General features: G+C 50.8%; 1 long non-coding RNA gene and 1 pseudogene across 1 annotated transcript; one reads left to right on the plus strand and one right to left on the minus strand.

The window, feature by feature from the left end:
* Positions 1-1,450: 1,450 nt before the first annotated feature.
* On the minus strand, positions 1,451-17,862 carry LOC140709139 (tubulin alpha-3 chain-like; annotated as a pseudogene).
* LOC140709140 (uncharacterized) lies at positions 8,139-16,782 on the plus strand. The gene is made up of 4 exons (XR_012089531.1): positions 8,139-8,222; positions 8,584-8,706; positions 10,821-10,904; positions 16,436-16,782. It is a non-coding gene; the product is annotated as an uncharacterized lncRNA (long non-coding RNA).
* Positions 17,863-17,924: the final 62 nt, after the last annotated feature.

The following is a 17,924-nucleotide window of genomic DNA, read 5'->3' on the forward strand; positions in this document are numbered from 1 at the left end:
CACCGTCGGGAACTGCGCCTGCGAAGCCCGTGGACACATGACCCGGCGGGCTGCCTAACTTTTTTTTTTTTTTTTTTTTTTTTGAGACGGAGTCTTGCTCTGTAGCCCGGGCTGGACTGCAGTGGCCGGATCTCAGCTCACTGCAAGCTCCGCCTCCCGGGTTTACGCCATTCTCCTGCCTCAGCCTCCGGAGTAGCTGGGACTACAGGCGCCCGCCACCTCGCCCGGCTAGTTTTTTTTTTGTATTTTTAGTAGAGACGGGGTTTCACCGTGTTAGCCAGGATGGTCTCGATCTCCTGACCTCGTGATCCGCCCGTCTCGGCCTCCCAAAGTGCTGGGATTACAGGCTTGAGCCACCGCGCCCGGCCTGGGCTGCCTAACTTGAGCCCTCATCTCCTCCCATAAGACTCAGTGAAAATAGCCGCTCCATTCAAGGGCTTCAGAAGGTTTAAATGCAAAAATAGGCCGGGCGCGGTAGCTCAACGCCTGTAAGTAATCCCAGCACTTTGGGAGGCCAAGGCGGGCGGATCGCAAGGTCAGGAAATGGAGACCATCCTGCCAACATGGTGAAACCCTGAATCTACTAAAAAAAAAAAAAAAAAAGCTGGGTGTGGTGGTGCTCGCCTGTAGTCCCAGCTAGTCTGGAGGCTGAGGCAGGAGAATCGCTTGAACCCGGGAGGCAGAGGCTGCAGTGAGCGGAGATCATGCCACTGCACTCCAGCCTGGGCCACAGAGTGAGACTCCGGCTCAAAAAAAAAAAAAACAAAACAAAAAAAAAAGTAAAGCATTTTGTCCTAATTCCCTCAGTTAGTGTTTTGAAGCCAGCATTAGGGAAGTAATGCAATTACTAAACATACTGACATGCTTAATTTCTTCAAGAAAACAAATTGGCCGTGCGCCGTGGCTCACGCCTGTAATCCCAGCCCTTTGGGAGGCCGAGGCGGGTGGATCACCAGGTCAGGAGATCCAGACCATCCTGGCTAACACGGTGAAACCTCGTCTCTACTAAAAATACAAAAATTAGCAGGGCGTGGTGGCGGGCACCACTCCGTTGAGACTTCGTTTCAAAAAAAAAATGAAACAAATCGATGTTTTTTCCCGTAGAAATGCACTTGGAAAAGGAAGGTTATCTGGAGGAGGAATCTCAAAGTACAACACAGGAGAAAGACAATATCGCAATACAGAAATTTTATTTATTTATTTATTTATTGAGACGAGTCTCGCTCTGTCACCCAGGCTGGAGTGCAGTGGGGCGATCTCGGCTCACTGCAAGCTCTGCCTTCCGGGTTCACGCCATTCTCCTGCCTCAGCCTCCCGAGTACCTGGGACCACAGGCGCCCGCCACCACGCCCGGCTAATTAGCAATACAGAAATTTTAATAGATAATTAGCTTTTCTAACGTTATGGTGGGGAATACAGAGGGATGGTTGCCTGCCGCACCCTCCCCTCACTATTCTTCGCCTTCTTCAGCCTCAGCTTCCATGGAATCCATGCCCACCTCTTCATAATCCTTTTCCAGAACTGCCAGATCCTCGCGGGCCTCGGAGAATTCCCCCTCTGCCATGCCTTCCCCCATCTACCAGTGCACTAAGGCGCACTTGGCCGAACTTATGATCCAGGCAGGCCCAGGCCTCCGTGATGGCTATGGTGTTGCTCAGCATGCACATCGCCCACTGCACCTTGGCCAGGTCTCCCACAGGGACTACCGTGGGGGGCTGGTAGTTAATGCCCACCTGTCAGAGATGGGCAGCATAGAATGAAGTTTATATTGGCCTCAGAAATGGTAGCTCATTAAAAATTAGAGCTGTGAACCAGTTCCAACACTGTGTTTTAAGAATTTTTGGTGGCCGGGCGCGGTAGCTCAAGCCTGTAATCCCAGCACTTTGGGAGGCCGAGGTGGGCGGATCACGAGGTCAGGAGATCGAGACCATCCTGGCTAATCCGGTGAGACCCCGTCTCTATTAAAAAATACAAAGGACTAGCTGGGCGAGGTGGCGGGCGCCTGTAGTCCCAGCAACTCGGGAGGCTGAGGCAAGAGAATGGCGTAAACCCGGGGGGCGGAGCTTGCAGTGAGCCAAGATCGCGCCACTGCACTCCAGCCTTGGCGACAGAGCAAGACTCCGTCTCAAAAAAAAAAAAAAAAAAGAATTTTTGGCATTATCTGTATCGACAATATCCTTTGATGACTTCCTTTTTCTTTTTTTCTTCTTCTTCCTCCTTTTTTTTTTGTTTTGCTGCTGCTGTTGTTAAGACAGGGTCTAGCACTGTTGCCCAGGCTGGAGTGCAGTGGTGCAATCGCCGCTCACTGCAACCTCTGTCTCCCAGGTTCAAGCGATTCTCCTACCTCAGCGTCCTGAGTAGCTGGGATTACAGGCATGTAAGATGGAGCCCGGAAGACGGAGATTTCAGTGAGCCAAGATTTTGCCACTGCACTCCAGCCTGGGCTACAGAGTGAGACTCTGTCTCGGAAAAAAATATATATATATACACACATATATATGTGTGTGTGTGTGTGTGTATATATATCCCATATTACCCATACAGTAAAACACATGAACAAGAATGAGAACCCTGTCTTGGGATATAAATACATCCAAGGTATATTGTATACTTTATATATAAAAAAAAAAGTGAGTTGAAGTCTGTATTTATGTGCAAAAAGATCTATGTAATAACATACACAGGCTAGAGCCTTGGGCGGCTAGGGTAGCATCATGCCGGAGGAGGACAAACGCCTGCCGAGGCGGTGACCCTACCCTGCCCTAACAAACGCTTAGCAGTTAGCAGCAGCTAGACACAGACAGGCTCCACAGGAGTTGGAAGGGGCAGAGAGAAGGGTTTGTACCCTGATCAGGGAGTGTTCTCCCACAACTCTAAGGCCAAGGCAATCAGCCCTTCCAAGTGGGAGTGCTGCCAGCTTTCTGTTTTCTGTGACCACCTATGTGCAGTGATTGGGCCTGTCACCTGCAGGAAAGGGACATACATGTCTGTTGGCCACTGCCAACATCACCTGTATAACGAGAGATTACTATGCCTTGAATATGTACAGAACGTTTTTCAGAGGACAGAAGCAGCCTTGGGGAAGAGGAGGACTTCAGCTTTTCAGTCTTCTGCATTCTTTTAGTATTTTGCCACATACCAGTTTTTTTTTGGTTTGTTTTTTGTTGTTTTTGAGACAGGGTCTCACTCTGTCACCCAGGCTTGAGTGCAGTGGTGTGATCTCGGCTCACTGCAACCTCTGCCTCCCGAGTTCAAGCGATTTTCCCGCCTCAAGTGATCGCCTGCATCAGCTTTCCAAAGTGCTGGGATTAAAGGTGTGAGTCACCGCACCCAGCCCATATCAAGTTTTGTGGGGTTTTTTTGTTTTTTGTTTTTTGCTTTTTTTTGAGATGGAATCTTGCTCTGTCACTCAGGCTGGAGTGCAGTGGCACAATCTCAGCTCACTGCAGCCTCCACCTGGGTTCAAGTGATTATCCTGCCTCAGCCTCCAGAGTAGCTGGACTTACAGGCAACCACCATCACACCTGGCTAATTTTTGTATTTTTAGTAGAGACAGGGTTTCACCATGTTGGCCAGGCTGGTCTCGAACTCCTGACCTCAGGTGATCCACCCACCTCGGCCTCCCAAAATGCTGGGATTATAGGCGTGAGTCACCGACCGCACCCAGTTTTTTTTTTTTTTTGAGATAGGGTCTTGCTATGTTGCCAGGTTAGAGTGAAGGACAGTGGTGCCATCTTGGTTCACTGCAGCCTCAACCTCCCAGGCTTGAACAGTCCTCCTCCTCTCAGCTTCCTGAGTAGCTAGCACTACAGGAAATGTGCCACCATGCCCAGCTAATTTTTTATTTTTTGTAGAGACAGGGTTTTGCCGTGTTGCCCAGGCTGGTCTCAAAGTCCTGGGCTCAAGCCATCCACCCCACAGATTACAAGTGTGAGACACTATGCCTGGCCAACATAAGTACTTTTATAATAAAAAACCCAATTTTTTTTTTTTTTTTTCCTAAGGGTCTTGTTTTGTCACCCAGGCTGGAGTACAGTGGGACAATCATAGCTTACTGCAACATCTGCCTCCCAGGCTCAGGTGATCCTCCCACCTCAGCCTCCCAAGTAGCTAGAACTATAGGTGTGTGCCATCACACCCGGCTAATTTTTTGTATTTTGTGTAGAGATGGAGTTTCACCATGTTCCCCTGGCTGATCCTGAACTCCTGGACTCAAGCTTTTTTTTTTTTTTTTTTTTTTTTTTTTGGTGAGAAAGGGCCTCACTTGGTCACCCAAGCTGGAGTGCAGTGGTGCGATCTTGGCTCACTGCAACTTCTGCCTCCTAGGCTCAAGTGATCGTCCTACCTCAGACTTCCAAGTAGCTACAGGTGCGTGGCATCATGCCCGACTAATTGTATTTTTGGTAGAGATGAGGTTTCACCATGTTGCCTAGGCTGGTCTTGAACTCCTGAGCTCAGGTAATCCACTGACCTCAGCCTCCCAGAGTGTTGGGATTATAGGCAATGAGGCACTGTGCCCAGTCCCCAAATGTTTTTAAGCATGGAAAAGACTCTTTGAAAATAGCGTATCCGAGGCTGGGTGCAGCAACTCACGCCTGTAATTCCAGCACTTTGGGAGGCCAAGGCAGGTGGCTCACTTGAGTTCAGGAGCTCGAGACCAGCTTGGCCAACATGGTGAAACCCTGTCTCTACTAAAAATACAAAAATTAGCCAGGCATGGTGGTGCATGCCTGTAATTCCAGCTACTCGAGAGGCCGAGACAGAATTGCTTGACCCTGGGAGGCGGAGGTTGCAGTGTGTTCTGTTGTACTCCAGCCTGGGTGACAGAGCGAGACTCCATCTCAAAAAAAAAAAAAAAAAAAAAAAAGCAGCAGCAAATGGTTGTTAAAGAACATACGGTTGGCCGGGTGCAGTGGCTCACACCTGTAATCCCAGCACTTTGGGAGGCCAAGGCAGGTGGATCACCTGAGGTCAGGAGTTCAAGACCAGCCTGCCCAACATGGCGAAACCCCATCTCTACTAAAAATACAAAAAATTGGCCAGGCGTGGTGGCTCATGTCTGTAATCCCAGTACTTTGGGAGGCCGAGGTGGGCAGATCACAAGGTCAGGAGACAAGACCATCCTGGCTAACATGGTGAAACCCTGGCTCTACTAAAAAATACAAAAAATAAAAATAAAAAAAATTAGCCGGGCGTGATGGCGGGTGCCTGTAGTCCCAGCTACTCGGGAGGCTGAGGCAGGAGAATGGCGTGAACCCAGGAGGCAGAGCTTGCAGTGAGCCGAGTTTGCGCAACTGCACTCCAGCCTGGGCGACAGAGCGAGACTCCGTCTCAGAAAAAAAAAAAAAAAAAAAAAAAAAAAAATTAGCCGGATGTGGTGGTGAGGCGCCTGTAATCCCAGCTACTCAGGAGGCTGAGGCAGGAGAATTGCTTGAACCGCGGAGGCAGAGGTTGCAGTGAGCCGAGATCACATCACTGCACTCCAGCCTGGGTGACAAGAGTGAAACTCCATCTCAAAGCAAACAAACAAACAAAAAAGAATGTATGGTAAATCGCACTAAGACTGACAAAAAGGAACTTAGAGCAAAGAGAATTCAACAAGGTCCATCTGGAACTGGACTATCTTCTGGGAGGACAGGAGAGGCTGTGACTTTATCTCCCCACAGACTACTGTCTCACAAGACTTAGCTGCAACAGGAAACCTCTGCAGAGCACAACATCTCCCACAGTGCCTGCCAGCTAAGGATGTCTTCACCTTCCAAATGTAACACCAATTGAAAGAAAAATTCCTCTACTCAAGTCGAGAGGCTTAGTAATTAGACACAGAATGGAAGGTTTCACTTCCTACCTGTAACATCTAATATCCAAGGTCTGTAATCCTCCTATGTAACATGTAATGAACATTCCAGGCTGGTGTAACTTGTAGATTTTACCTTTCTTTTTCCTTTTTTTTTTTTTTTTTTGGAGACAGTCACATTTTGTTGCCCAGGTTGGAGTGCAGTGGTATGATCTTGGCTCATTGCAACCTCTGCCTCCCTGTCTCAAGCGATCCTCCCACCTCTGCCTCCCCATTAGCTGTGACTGCAGGCATGCACAACCATACCCGGATAATTTTTATATCTTTTGTAGAGACAGGGTCTCACTATGTTGCCCAGGATGGTCTTGAACTCCTGGGTTCAAGCGATCTTCCCACCTTGGCTTCTCAAAGTGCTGGGATTACAGGCATGTGTCACTGAGCCTGGCCGATTTTACCCTGTTCTATGAATCACTTTAAATCTGTCAACTTAAAGATGATTTGCATCAATGTGAGATGAAAAATAGAGATGATCTGTGTCAAGGTGTTGTAAAGTGGCTGACAGAGGGCCAGACAGATTCAAGAAGTTGTGTGTGAGGCCGGGCGCGGTGGCTCAAGCCTGTAATCCCAGCACTTTGGGAGGCCGAGACGGGCGGATCACGAGGTCAGGAGATCGAGACCATCCTGGCTAACACGGTGAAACCCCGTCTCTACTAAAAAAATACAAAAAACTAGCCGGGCGAGGTGGCGGGCGCCTGTAGTCCCAGCTACTCGGGAGGCTGAGGCAGGAGAATGGCGTGAACCCGGGAGGCGGAGCTTGCAGTGAGCAGAGATCCGGCCACTGCACTCCAGCCTGGGCGACAGAGCGAGACTCCATCTCAAAAAAAAAAAAAAAAAAAAAAAAAAAAAAAAGAAAAAAAAAGAAGTTGTGTGTGTTCAGAGGCAAGCTATGGCCATTCCACATGGGAAAAGGAAGACACATACCTGTGACTTTCTCATATCATTTCAATCTAGAATGATCCTGGAACTTGCAACTCCTCCAACACCTTTAGAACTCATTGACACTTACAAATGTGGGATCTATAGCTTTGCCTAATGTGGAAACCACTGTAGACAAGGGCTCTTAACTAACCATAGGGCACAAAGTTGACCAACACAGGTGTGGTGAGGCATTTAGCCTAATCATCACAACAGATCTTTGAGCCTGACATTCTGTTATTTGCCTTCCAAATACATGGTACTTTTCTCTTGGTAGACAATGGACTGTAAGCATAGCTAAAGGAGCACCAAATCATCAGTCTGATTGTGTGTGAGGCAGAGGTCTCTGCTTGGTTTGGAGAAAGGGCAAAGACTTGCCTTTGGTCTTCACAGTAAACACTGCACAATGTATTTAAAAATCTTCACAGAAACATAGTGTTGTGCAAACTTCAGTGACAACAGGTGACCAAGATGATGTAAAGTGTAAAAACCACTGTTTAAAACACAAAAAATGATACCATAGAACCTGATAAATTACTAAAGTAAGCAGTGGAGTAATGTGGAGGACAGACCAGGACCTGCAGCCAGATCATCTCTGATTTCTCTCTGCATCACTTGCTGCCTATGAGGCTTCAGACACCTAAAGCTATCTCAGCCTTTGTTTTCTTTCTTTCTTTTTTTTTTTTTTTTTTTTTTTTGAGATGGAGTCTCGCTCTGTTGCCCAAGCTGGAGCGCAGTGGCGTGATCTTGGCTCACTGCAAGCTCCACCTCCCAGGTTCATGCCATTCTCCTGCTTTAGCCTCCTGAGTAGCTGGGACCACAGGCGCCCGTCACCATGCCCCGCTAATTTTTTGTATTTTTAGTAGGGATGGTGTTTCACCGTGTTAGCCAGGATGGTCTCAATCTCCTGACCTCGTGAGCCGCAGGCCTCGGCCTCCCAAAGTGCTGGGGTTATAGGCGTGAGCCACCATGCCCGGCCTCAGTCTCTGTTTTCTAAAGTGTAAGATGCTGGTAATATTGCCCCATGAACTTTAAAGGGTGGCGGTAACATATAAGGGAACATAAAGTATTTGGTAAAGTATAAGGCGGTAGGAAATAAATTACTAAAATTATTCTCCTTGCAACCTAGCTGACATGAAAAGGGGTTGTCTCCACAAAGGATGCGGGCCTTCACGGGCAGCATTATTCTGCAGGTCTGCTGCTTCCTGACGGCACAAGGACTCCACCTCACCCAGTCCTACCTTACATCCAGTCGGACACCAACCCACAAACTGGTTGGTGCACTTGCTCTCAATGGTGGCGACAGCCGCACTGACATCTTTGGAGACCACATCCCCCCTGTACAACATGCAGCAGGCCATGTACTTGCCGTGGCGAGGGTCACAGCGACCATCTGATTGGCTGGCTTGAAGCAAGCATTGGCAATCTCGACCACGGACAGCTGCTCGTGGTAGGCCTTCTTGGCTGAGATGACCAGGGCGTAGGTGGCCAGGGGGAGGTGGATATGGGGGTACAGCACCAGGTTGGTTTGGAATTCTGTCAGATCCACATTCAGGTCCCCATCGAATCACAAGGAGGCCGTGATGGAGGACACAATCTGCCCAGATGACTGAAGTTGGTGTATGTGGGACACTCGATGTCCAGATTGCACCGACATGTCATAGGTGGCTTTGCCGTCGACCATGAAGGCACAGTCAGAATGTTCCAGGGTCATGTAGGTGGTCAGGATGGAGCTGTAGGGCTCCATCATGGCTGTGGAGTCCTGGGGGGCTGGGGAAATGGCAAACTCTAGCTTGGACTTCTTCCCGTAGTCCACCGAGAGCCACTCCATGAGCAGAGACATGAACCCAGAGCCATTGCCGCCCCCAAAGCTGTGGAAGATGAGGAAGCCCTGCAGTCCCGTGCACAGATCCGCCTGAGAGAAACCAGACAACGTGAGCCAATGCCCGTGGGAGCCACACCACCAACCTCCACCAAGCCAGGGTCACTTCTCTTTGCCTCTGAGCGTTGATATGGATTCAGACCATCCATAAGGAACACGCATCACACTTTGAAGCAAAGAAAAGCAGACAACACAGATCTATGCACAAATCACTATGCACACTTCATAGTAAGACATTGCAGACTCAGTCGGACTCAAGGTGCTACTCTAAGTGTTGCGAAAATGACCTTCCCTTCACCATCCAAGGCCTGTTCTCCCGTGTAGGACAATGTCCACATGAAGCCTTCTCTTCTTACCAGTTTGCGGATCCGGTCCAGGACCAGGTCTCCTTGCCGATGGTGTAATGGCCTCTGGAGTAATTACTGGCTGCATCTTCCTTCTCAGTGATCAGCTGCTCTGGGTGGAAGAGCTCCCTGTAGGTCCCTGTGTACACTTCATCTACAAAGAGAACACATGTGCTGTGAGGCTTTAAGGCCTACTGTACACCAAGGTGGACACGTTCTAGAACTGTTCACTTCTACAAAGTACATGCTGTTCAAAGTACATGAGCTACATGTTGTAGGTCAACAGTGGCAGTGTCTGGTAGAAAATGTCTCTGTGTGGGGGCCGGGCCTGGTGGCTCACGCCTATAATCCCAGCACTATGGGAGGCTGAGGTGGGAGGATCACGAAGTCAGAAGATCGAGAGGCCAACATAGGGAAACCCTGTCTCTACTAAAATACAAAAAATTAGCTGGGCATGGTGGTGTGCGCCTGTAATCCCAGCTACTCAGGAGGTTGAGGCAGGGGAATCACTTGAGCCTGGGAGGCAGAGATTGCGGTGAGATGGCGCAACTGCACTCCAGCCTGGCAACAGAGAGAGACTCTGTCAAAAAAAAAAAAAAAAAAAGAAAAAAGAAAAATGTCTCTGTGTGATAACCAAACCAAAAATGCAATTTAAGGTTCTAGGAAGTTAAAGTCAGCTCTGGTATAAATGTCAGCACGAACAGTTCCCAATGAAGGGAAATAAGCTCTTGCACCCCCTGCCCAACCTGGGTAATTCTACAGGTACATACGTCTTTCCTACCTGAAGCTACATTAAAGGTTAGAAGTTAGAAATCTGACTGGCCGCAGTGGTTCACACCTGTAATGCTAGCACTTTGGGAGGCCAAGGCAGATGGATCACTTGAGGTCAGGAGTTTGAGACCAGCCTGGCCAACACAGCGACACAAAATCAGCCGGCATGGTGGTGCACACCTATAGTCCCAGCTACTTGGGAGGCTGAGGCAAAAGAATTGCTTGAACCCGGAATGCACTCTAGCCTGGGTGACAGAGTGAGAGACTGTCTCAAAAAAAAAAAAAAAAAAAGGTTTATTATTGCCATATTTGAGAACTGAAACCCTGGAGCATAGATTAAAGTTGCCTTAAATCTACAGTCTAATTAACAGCAGTTACAACATGCTGTTTTGTTATTTTTTTTTGAGACAGGGTCTCACTCTGTTGCCCAGGCTGGAGTGCAGTGATGAGATCACAGCTCACTGCAGCCTCAAACCTCCTCAGGCTTAGGCGATCCTCCCACCTCAGCCTCCCAAATAACTGGGACTACAGGCACATGCCACCATGCCTAGCTAATTTTTTGTATTTTTTTTTTTTTTGTAGACACAGGGTTTCGCCATGCTGCCCAGGCTGGTCTTGTACTCCTGGACTCAGGCAATATGCTTGCTTCAGCCTCCCAAAGTGCTGGGATTATAGTCGTGAACCACCACATCTGGCCAGAGATGGTGTTTTTAAATGAAAAGAAGAGGCAGTTCCTAAGTGGTTTACCAAAAATTGCTCTTTTTAAAAAAATTAAGATGGGTCTCACTGAGGCTGGTCTTCAACTCCTGGCCTCAAGCAATCCTATCACTTCAGCTTCCCTTGCCACAAGAATCTGTATTAAAATAGCATAAGCTATTGATTGTCCATACATTATTCTTTGCATCACAAATTCCAGGAACGTGAAGATAACACATTAAGCTAGTCAGGAACAAAATGCCTTTAAACAGCTGGCCCCTGGGCATTGGTACGAAGTGTGTTACTGAAGTCCCATATTCATTTTAATCTTTGTCTTCTTCTTATTTTGAAACAGGGTCTGGCTCTGTCCCCCAAGCTGGAATGCATTGGCATTGTCATAGCTCACTACAGGCTGAACCTCCTGGGCTCAGGACCACAGGTATGTGCCACCATGCCCAGCTATTTTTTTTTTTTTAAGTTTTTGAAGAGACGAGGGTCTCCGATGTTGCCCAGTCTGGTCTTGAACCTCTGGACTAAAGTAATCCTCCCACTTTGGCCTCCTGAGTCTGGAATTACAGGCGTGAGCCACTGTGACCTGCCTGAAGTCTCATATTCATGACTCTGGGCCTGATAAATTCCGTATACCCCACATAGCTCAAAGTGCTCCGAGCTGTTTTTCCTTTTTCCACTTTCTTAGTGAGGAGTGAGTTTCTGGCCACCAGAAAGGGAGAGGCACATCCCTGCTCAGGGAAGAGCCAAACTGGGACTCAATACTCATTTTGGAGGACTTTGGAACTGATTCTTCCTTTTTTTTTTTTCTTTTTTTTTTTTTAATAGGATCTCACTGTGTTGCTCAGGCTGGGCTCAAACTCCCAGACTCAAATGATCCTCCTGCCTCAGCATCCCTTGCAGGCTGGGCCTACAAAGCATGCACCACCACGCCTTTTTTTTTTTTTTTTTTTTTGAGACAGAGTCTCATTCTGTCACCCAGGCTGGAGTGCAATGGCACGATCTCGGCTCACTGCAACCTCTGCCTCCTGGGTTCAAGTGATTCCCCTGCCTCACCCTCCCTAGTACCTGCGATTACAGGCACCCGCCACCACGCCCAGCTAATTTTTGTATTTTTAGTCGAGACAGGGTTTCACCAGGTTGGGAAGGCTGGTCTCCAACTCCCGACCCCAGCTGATCCACCCACCTTGGCCTCCCAGAGTGTTGGAATTACAGGCGTGAGCCACCGCGCCTGGCCTTGACCTCTTTTCAATTTGCGAAAGCACCAGCACCGGCATGTCTGCGGACTGTCCGCCAATTAAAAGCCCCTTCTGCACATGGCTAACAGCTCCTCATTCTCCTAATCCTTCTTTCTTTTTTTTTTTTAGACAGGGTCTCATTGTGTCCCCCAGGTTGGAGTGCAGTGGTGCAATCATAGCTCACTGCAGCCTTGACTTCCTGGAGTCAAGCAATCCACCTGCCTCAGCCTCCTGAGTAGCTAGGACTACAGGCATGTGCCACCGTGCCCAGCAATTTTTTTGTTGTTGTCGTTTTTTAGTAGAGACAAGGTCTTCTTGCTACGTTGCCCAGGCTGGTCTCAAACTCCATGGCTGAAGTGATCCTCCCGCCTTGGTCTTCTTAAGTGCTGAGATTACAGGCATGAGCCTCCTCATCCTTCTAATCTGGGTTCATAGCATCAGGAAGCCTTGCCTGCCTGGCTGAGCTTACTGGACGGCCTTGAGCCCCATGTCCTTCCACGGCTCTGGCCATTAGACCTCTCTCTGCCTAGTGGGTCTTTCCTACCAGTCTGAGAGTCCCTTGGAGATCTGAAGTTGACCTCTCTCCATGATCCCAGCACCTAGCATAGGTCTAGGAAGGCTGGTTTGAAGAAATACACAGAATAAAAATGGATGGATTAACCAGAGCGCTCAGCCAGCCTGCTGGACTGGCACCCGTGGCTACAGACACTTTTGTTTAGCACCATGGAGAGCTCCCTGCACAGAAGCAAGGACTCAGGGCATTGCCCCCTCTGTACCTGAGAACTAGACTCAGTGCCCAGCACCGAATTTGATAATACAGGTACTCAAATACATGTGCTTTTCTCTATTCAGACACTTCTAAGGCTGGCAGGGTCAGACAGTAATCCCCCACTTTGTAGGGAGGCCCTGTTTTTGCTGAACAGCTCAAGGGTAGGAAGATTCTTTCTTCTACACACTCCTGCAACTGCCAATGCTTGTTCTGTGTGACCCTTGTAGTGGTCCTATGTTATAGGTGCTATCATTGCCACAGATCAAGTGGGGAGGCAGAGACCCAAGCTCCTTCACCTCTCAAGGGAGTCGGGCCCTCCCACAGATCTCCTTCTGGAGAAAAAAAAATGGCCTTGCTGGGCCTGTCCATTTCCGGTCCCCACCCACCTCCCTCATGTACATGTGTCTGTTTGTGAAGCCTTCATAGCACCTTAGCTTCCAGGCCCTCCATCCTGGCTGCCTCTCTGGCACTTGCCCTTTTACTGTGCAGGTCCAAAGAGACACCTATATTCAGTTTGTCAAAGTCTGAAATAAGCCTGTCTTTTAATTTCACTGACTCCCAGTAGTAATTTTTTTAGAAGGCAACTTGGTTCTCTGGCAGTTACATGCCAGGGCTAATTCTCAAAGGCCAAGTCTGGTGCCATCCCACTCCCTCTAAGCTGCTTGAGCCAGATCAGAGATTCTGAAACACTGCAGAAAAGAGAGTTCTCCTGGGGCATCCATTAAAATGCAGATTCACGGGCATTCTCCTAAGAGTTTGGTTCAGCAGGTCCAGGGTCAGCATCTGCATGCCTAACCCAGGGTCCCAGGTGATCCTTACTATTATTGGACCATTTGAGGAGAGGCAGGTGGAAGTGCATATTCCTGGCAAAGCAAACACTCAGGAGCATGAGAGTGATGAGATCAAGGAATCCCAACCATGTCTTCTATCTCACCTGGAACAAAATCTTCACCCTTTTTGCCACAGCCTGTAGCCCTGCAGCCCCCTCTGCCCTCTCCACCCCACAGCCTGACCACGCTTCCCTGGCTCCCTAGCCTAGTCACACTGCTGTCTGCCAGTCTGGGGAACAGGCCCGCATGCTCACGGTTCCTCTGCTTGAAATGCTCTCCCTCTGATCTTGCCAAGGCTGACTCCTTCCCACTCTGCACATTTCAGCTTAAATGTCACCTCACAGAGGCCTCCCCAGCCACCTCTTTAAAGCAGGGGGTCCCCATTCTTCTCCAGAAGCAGAAACTATTTGTTTCTTCTGAGAATGATGTTGTCAACATTGTTCCTTGAGGCCAGGAACTTGGTTTAGTTCAAGGTGGATCCCTGATGGCTAAGTCAGTGCACAGCACATACAGCAGTGGGCAATGAGATATCTGGGGAAGGAATGAAGAGTTCTGTGTGGCTGGAGGGGAAGAGGAGTGGGGCAAGGTGGGGTGTGGGGAGCAGGAGCCAGAGCACATGCTCCCCGGCAATGTGCAGTGAGGTCCTGCCAACCCCCACCTACCCCTGCCCCAGGAAGCTGAGCTTTTATGGTCCATGGTGCCCTGGGCAGGCGTTACCTGCTTGCTCATTCAGCTGGTTATAGCTCAGGTCCAGGGACTTCAGGTCTGTGTGGGCCAGCAGGAGTTCAGCAAGGTACTGGGCCGCCTGCTCCTCCAGGCCATTCCCTGACAGCTGTATCTTCTGCACAGCCCGGTTGATGGTGAAAGCAGCACAGAGGGCCTGGGCTCCTGCCACTCCCAGCTGGTTCTCCGACAGGTCCACAGCTGGGGGACGGAACCACTTCTCAGTCAGTGGGACACAAAGCCAGGCACCTCCTCCGACCTCCCTCTTCTGCCATCCCCCAAACCTCCAGGTCTGAGGCAGAAGGGGCCTTATAGGGGAACTGTCCCGGGGTTGGATGGTGGCTCTGGCTCCCAATGGCTGGGTCCCCTCTGCCCTGACCTCCCTCTCCCTGTGTGCCCATGAACTTCTGTGTCAAGTGGTTAAAACTGCCTACCTCCTGGTACTGTAGAGACTGCTGTGGTGGGGGACAGCCACCCTGTCAATGACTGTATCTGGCAGTGATATCACCACCCACTTCAGAAGCTCTTACAGCCCCATCGCCAGGATTGGCAATAATAGCCCAGGTGGCCATGCATGGAGCACTTACATGGGTCACACACTCTGCTGACCACTTCAGGAGCGCATTTCACTTCATGCTCACCACAGCCCCAAGCTTATGAGGTCTTGTGGGGGCCATTTCACAGATTGGAAATTGAGCTGCTTTCATAAGTCACCCTGTTTTCTCAGTGGCAGAGCCAGCATTTGGATTCAGCTCCAATGAACTCACACCTTGCCCACCCCTTTCTTGAACTTCCCAGTCCGCAACTCTCTGTGTTGCGGGACTTTCCACCCTGCATTCAGGCACTGGGAGTCTCTTATGTGCAGTGCAGGGCAGGAGAATGGGTGCCAGCCAGCAAGGAAGGAGAGTGGTGGGGTGGGGTGGGTGAGGAAGGGACTTGTATCCAGCATTGACTGCACAGCGGAGGGTCTAACTCCACCCCACATGCCCCCTCCTGTGATGAGGCCCCTCCTCTATCCACCAGCAACACCAGCAGGCCCCAGGTGACATGGCCCAGCTTTCGGGGGTGGAGGCACATCCCTGAGGAAAGGGAGGACTGACGCCTGCCCACCTGCCCCAGGCCCAGCACCTACCACAGATGCTGCTGCTTTTGCTCAGGGCACCTGCCAGGGCCTCTGTACCTGCCCCATAGAGCCCATTGTCCCAAAGTTTCAGCTACTTGACATATGGATTGGAGTTCAATGAGGAAGCCAGAGCCCGGCACCCTGGGACAGACAGAGCAAACACACTGGCCACTATCCTGGCTCATGCTCCAGGGCTCAGCCCACTCCACGTCCCTGACCTGGAAGGTACCCTGCTTCCCACCTGCTTAAGGGACATCTACTTCTTTTAGGCCCCGCCTAGGTCTCCCCCCACTCCCACCTCTCCCAGCGCCCCCAGCGGGTTAGAAGCTTGCAGGCTCCCCAACCCTTAATGCCATCTGTCATAGCCTCAATCCCATCTGTCTCCCAGATGTGGAGGGTAGGGCATGACTGGCACAGGCAGAAGCTGGCAAGTGTAGGGGACAGACTCAGGGGCACTCCCATGGCTGTTGTCTCCAGGGGCCTCTCCCTGTAAGCCTGGACCCAGTGTCCTTTCATTGGTACCTGGGCCCCCAGGCCACCATGCGGCAGGTTCAGCTCTGGGGCGCTCCCTTGGCACAGAAAGCAGAAGATGGGCACAACGCTATAGATCCAGCAGGACCTCAGGTAGAGGGTGTCCCCGACCAGTTCTCCAAGCCCATGGGTGCTTGGTAGGAGACAGCAGGATGAATGTGAACCCCTGCATGGCTATAGCCACCTGCCTTCTCCCCTGCCCTGCATCACTAACTGGCCTATTGTTTGCCTCTAGAAGCACTGCTCCCTACACTCCTTGGGACCACTGCCTCCATATGACAGATGGGAACATCGAGGCTAAGGCAACGCAAATCTTTTCCTTAAAGTCATACAGCTGTCAAAAGCAAGCCGGACAACCTGGGCAACATAGTGAGATAAAAAATTATTTAAATTAGCCAGATGTGGTGGCTCCCTGTAGTCTCAGCGACTCAGGAGGCTGAGGCAGGAGGCTCACTGGAGTGCAGATCCTGCCACTGCACTGAAATCTGGGTGACAGAGCAAGACACTGGCTCTAATAAATAAATACATAAATAAAGTACCACAGCTAGTGGTAGCCAATCCTGCCAGAGTCAGGCCTCTGCCTGTCTGATGCCAAATTGCACGCTGTGTCTTTTAACCTGATTGCAGACCACAAGTGTTTTGTGAATATTTTCCCAGGGAAAAAACAGAAGTAGTTCTAAATTCTATACATCCATTAGCTTAGTTTTACCTATGGATTGGGAAAACCCAGGTCTGATTGCATTTCAGGCCGGGACAGCCCTTGGTGCACTGTCTGGCGGGATTTTTGCATTTTAACCTCCTTCTGGAAGCGCCTTCTCATGGTAAAGTTACTGATGCCGCCAGGAGCGCCGAGGGGAGGGCGAGGGGCTGGAGACGCCCCGCAGAGGGCTACGCGCCCTGCTGAACAGGGGTCTCCTGCCTCCTCGGCCCCAAACCCACCTTCCACAACCCCTGTGGGAGAAGCCTCCAAAGGGAGGAGACGGGCCTGGCCCCTGCCCTGAGCACCTTGCGTCTCCAGGTCGGAGTCCGAATCGGCCTCGGGACCCTGCTTGGCCTGGGGGACCCCTGCAAGACGTCCACAGGCCGCCGTCGCCTCTTCCTCCTGCTCTTCATCCTCCCCAGACCTCTCGCAGGAACCATTCATGGTTAAGCCCCTTTCGCAGGTTAAGCCCCTTTTGCAGCCTCAGACCCTCAGGCGAAGACCGCTTGGCGCCTCACCTAGAGCGCGGCCCGGGGATGTGGGCGGAGTCTGCGGCTGCGCTGACCAATCGAATGTGGCGTCCATCGACTGGCGTCGGCCCCGCCAATTAGCGACGAGCTCCCCAGCGGCGGTCCCCCCGGCAACCCGGTGTTGTTGGTTGCCGTGGAAACCGTGGCTCGCCTGAGCTGAGGCTCCTCGCCTGAGAGGATAAACTGCACGCGCCACGGGCCATGCACTGGGTTGGGCCCCTTGTGGGCATTTATCCTCCCTGCCTCCCTAGGGGGTTCCAGCATCGCCCCCCTTTCATGGACTGGGAAACACGCCTGACTCCAGGACTTGTGTTTTCCTCACTGCACTGGGGAAGGTGGCAGGGGACAGCTTTTCAGGAGGGCCTGGGGAACTTCGCAGAGCCAGGTCACCCTCTCACTCTGGGCCTGTTAGTTCTTTTGCATGCTCTGACCTTTGCATATGCTGCTCCCTGCACCAGGAACCTCCATCCCCATCTTTTTCTGCTTGTCGAACTTCAGAAATTTGCAAGGGTCAGCTTAGAGGTCACTTCTTTTTTTTTTTTTTTTTTTTTTTTTTTGAGACGGAGTCTCGCTCTGTCGCCCAGGCTGGAGCGCAGTGGCCGGATCTCAGCTCACTGCAAGCTCCGCCTCCCGGGTTCACGCCATTCTCCTGCCTCAGCCTCCCAAGTAGGTGGGACTACAGGCGCCCACCACCTCGCCCGGCTAGTTTTTTGTATTTTTTAGTAGAGACGGAGTTTCACCATGTTAGCCAGGATGGTCTCGATCTCCTGACCTCGTGATCCGCCCGTCTCGGCCTCCCAAAGTGCTGGGATTACAGGCTTGAGCCACCGCGCCCGGCCAGAGGTCACTTCTTACTGAAGCGTTCCTCAGCACCCTCCCCGCCCTGCTGCTGCTGCGCTCAGGCCGTCCTCTCACAGCACTGATAACAGCTGTCCCTCCCCACCCTCCCACCACCTCCACTCCCACCCCAGGAAGTGAGGCCAGAGGGCAGGGACAGAGCTGCTGC

Source organism: Chlorocebus sabaeus, chromosome 19, assembly GCF_047675955.1.
Source record: "Chlorocebus sabaeus isolate Y175 chromosome 19, mChlSab1.0.hap1, whole genome shotgun sequence".
Lineage (NCBI taxonomy): Eukaryota > Metazoa > Chordata > Mammalia > Primates > Cercopithecidae > Chlorocebus > Chlorocebus sabaeus.